Source organism: Propithecus coquereli, unplaced genomic scaffold (genome assembly GCF_000956105.1).
Source record: "Propithecus coquereli isolate 6110/MARCELLA unplaced genomic scaffold, Pcoq_1.0 Scaffold40, whole genome shotgun sequence".
NCBI classification, from domain to species: Eukaryota; Metazoa; Chordata; class Mammalia; order Primates; family Indriidae; genus Propithecus; species Propithecus coquereli.
The window spans coordinates 4,074,061-4,077,911 of record NW_012149730.1 but is presented as its reverse complement, the minus strand read 5'-3'; the positions used below and the strand labels follow the sequence as shown (position 1 = coordinate 4,077,911).

The 3,851-nt window shown below is 42.9% G+C and overlaps 1 pseudogene; it reads right to left on the bottom strand.

Moving 5' to 3' along the window:
- LOC105817173 overlaps window positions 1–3,851 on the bottom strand; it is a 33,509-nt pseudogene that overhangs the window by 14,247 nt on the left and 15,411 nt on the right.

Sequence of the window (3,851 nt, the reverse complement as noted above, 5' to 3'; positions counted from 1 at the left end):
CCTAAGTTGGGTGCATACATATTTAGAATTGTTATGTCTTCTTGTTGAATTTTACCCTTCACCATTATATAGTGACCCTCTTTGTCTTTCATTACTTTTGTTGATTTAAAGACTAAGTTATCTGAAAGCAAAACCATCACTCCAGCCTTCTTTTGGCTTCTGTTTGCTTGAAATATTGTTTTCCACCCCTTCACCTTGAGTCTAACTGCATCCTTGCAGTTTAGATGTGTTTTCTGAAGATGGCAGATACTTGGCTTATGTGTATTTATACATTTGTGCATCCTATGTCTCTTGAGTGGGGAGTTCAAGCCATTCACATTTAGTGAGAGAACTGATAGGTGGGGCAAATTTCTGTTGATCCTGTTGGGTTGAACTTTGTTGCTTTGTTTTCTCTCTTGAGTCATTGTGGTATCTGGCCTTTGATCTTTAGCTTGTGAGTGGTTTTACATTTGTGAGTGTTTATTGTGCTGATCTGTGTGTAACTCTGTTTTGAGTACTTCTTGGAGGGGAGGTCTTGTCTTGGTGAATTCCCTCAGTCTTTGCTTATCTGAGAATGTCTTTATTTCTCCTTTGAATACAAAACTTAGTTTTGTAGGGTACAAGATTCTAGGCTGGGCATTGTTCTGTTTGAGAAGAGTGAGAATGAGGCCCCAGTCTCTTCTTGCTTGTAAGGTTTCAGTTGAGAAGTCTGATGTTATTTGGATGGGCTTTCCTTTGTATGTTACTTGTTTCTTTTGCCTTACAGCTCGTAGTAGGGCCTCTTTAGTGGATACTTTGGTCAGTCTATTGACTGCATGTCGTGGTGTCTTTCTGTTTGCAATGAATCTCCCAGGGGTCCTTTGAGCTTCTTGTACCTGGATATCTAGGTTTTTAGCAAGGCCTGGGAAATTTTCCTCTATTATATCTTCAAATAACTTATCAAACCCTTGCATATTTTCTTCTTCAGCCTCAGGGATGCCCATAACTCTCACATTAGGCTTCTTCATTTAATCTCACATTTCTTGTAGGCTTTGGTCTTTTCTCTTATTTCTCTTCTCTATCTCTGTGAATGACTTATTTAATTGGAAGGTGTTATCTTCAATCTCTGAAATTCTTTCTTCTGTTTGATCTGCCCTGTTCTTGAGGCTTTCCACTGTGTTTTGTAGTTCCCTGAATAAATTCTTCATTTCCAGGAGTTCAGTTTGATTTTTCTTTAATATTTCAATTCCTTTACTGAATTTTTCTTCCAAGTCCTAGAATTTTTTTGTGGTTTCTTTGTGTTGGTTATCCATTTTTTTCTTGCATATCATTCAGTTTTCTTACAATCCATGTTTGAAATTTTTCTTCTGTCATGTTAGTGTTTTGAATTTGGTTAATGTCCATTGCTAGAGAGCTGGTGTTCCTCTCTGGGGTGTGCTTTCCATTTGATTCTTCATACTTCCAGAAATCTTTCGCTGAGTCCTTCCCATCTGGATCAGCTGTTGCTTCTCTCCTTTCAGTTTTCGTTTGGAAAATAACACGCCCTGCATAGTTTCTACTCTAGTAGATGTTGTGATAGGGAGGCAGATTGCAGCTGCTGCCTGTCAGCCTGGATGTGTGTGCTTCTATGGTTACTTGATCTGCCGCTAGAGGGAGACGCTAATATGTTGTTCAGGATTCTTCTACCACAATTGGGAGACTGCTCCTGATGGGAGGGGTTACTTGGGGAGCTTGTTTTGGCCTCTTGCTAGGATTTTTTTTCCCTGACCACGGACCCCACTATTGGCAGCTGACCGGAGGTGGAAATCCAGCCCCAGAGTTATGATCCTACTGGATGACCTAAACCAGTCTGAGGAGCAAAGTCACTGGGCTATCAACTATTGATCTGTGCCAAGGCCCTGTGGATTCACCCTAGTCGCAGAGGGAACATGGCTTTTCTTGTTTCACCCTACCTCCAGAGGTGGAGCCCACCACTTTTGGCGGAAAGATCCTGGCTAGGGGGAAGGGGTTGGTGCCCCAGTCCGCCCAGCGCCCCACTGCCTGTAAATCCCCCAGGCATTAACCTCCCATGACTAGGGAAATATTCAGAATTCACCCATCAAAATGGGCCTGGCTAGTTGACCATAGGTTGTGTAAGGGCAGAGTTTGTCATGAGAGTCCCCAGGCTGGGGGAAGGGAGCTGCCTGCCACCGTAACATATCGCAGCGCCTGGGTTGTGGACTCTGGAAATGGCGACTGCCTGCCCGCAGAGCACTAGCCCTGGGGGTGACTGTTCAGGAGTTGGCAGGTGTCGTATTGGGGAGCTGAGTCATCAGGATGCCCCATTGTCTCTTTTATGTTGCCCTCCCACAATCTCAGGCCTGTCCAGCAGGAGCTCTCGCTCTTTCTGACCCACCCTGAGTGGGCCTATTCACCTGCAGCACTTTCCAGGTTAGAGTCCCCTACTTAGTGTTCATCTCCGTTGATCTGGACCTGCTGAGTGCCAGAGGCAAGTTACCTGTCTCCTAACTACCTCTAGTTTTGCATTAGCTAGTGGTAGCTCAGACTAGTCCCTCCGCCACCCAGTGCAGTCCTGCCACAGAGCTCCGGGGAGTGCTTCCCGCTATTGTCTCCTCTCCACAGAGCTCTATGTCTCCTGCTGCGATTCTGCACCAACTTCAGGCAGGTCTCTGTCTGAGTGGGTGTGGAGGTCAGTGGGGAAGCAAGACGTTCTCCTGTGGGTCTGATCCCACTTCACTTGCTGGTGCAGCCATCCCACGCTCTATTCTCTATTGTTTGTCTCAATGGAATCTGCAGTAGAATCACAGATTTCGCGATCCTATCTCCCATTCACTTTTTTCCCCTGTTTTGTGTGTCCCACGCTGATCCTCTGCTGATTCACAACGCCGTTCTTGCGGGGGAGCGATCCACTTGTGTAGCAGACCGAGATCTACACCTCTTTCTCTGGGAGCAGGAATCCAGGAGGTCACCTTTACTCCGCCATTTTTTCTTCCTCTCAGAATTGCATTTTTGAAAATAGTTTTTAAGAGAATCATTTTATAGGTCCACCAACATGATGTCAATTTATTGATCAATAAGTCAAATTTTCAAAAAAGTATATAGTTAGTGATTCTAGTGCACTCTTTCACTTTCAAAAGTGTACCAGTTTGGATGACAAATTACATGGTCACCCTAATTAAGGCAGAAACAACAAGTTTCTTAAAACATTGTCTTTTTCCTAATGGCAAACCAGAAGGAACCAGGGCACCAATCATTTCATTTTTGACAGGTATGCAATAGAGATGCTCATAGTTGGGAAATTAGAGCAAAAAGGAGTCAACAAACAGATAAAGAAAGAGGACTCATAAACATCTCCCCACACATAAAAAACAAAATTTTTGTGATGAGATAAGAATATTGAGCTACTGTATGGATCTTACCTTCAAATGCATTAGCAAGATTATTGGTGTTTGGATTCTGGAATTTGACATACTCATCTGTCCACCATGTAAGTCCAGTCTTTAGCATTGGGACTTGGATTTGTGGTGATGAATTAACATTGTATGAAAGAATTATGGCATCTGCAAGGAAATTAAAAATTGTGTTAAAGATGCAAGCTAGCAATTTTGCCACCTTTTGATATACAGAGCCAGACACAGCTGGAAAATAAATCAGGGTTTCTTCAGACTCTCAACATGCCTACATGCCATAGATGCTGAAATCACAAGACCATTCTTTTTTGTGCCAAGATTGAGCCAATTATTGAAAAATACTCTTAAGCTCCATTTAACTCATGTTCCCTGACTATTCCTCAGATTTCTGGCAAGGGAGAACTTATTTGCAAATGAAATACCGTAAGTCCATGCTCTGGCTTAGCCAGGATAATATTTACAGAATTTTTTTTTTTTTTTTTT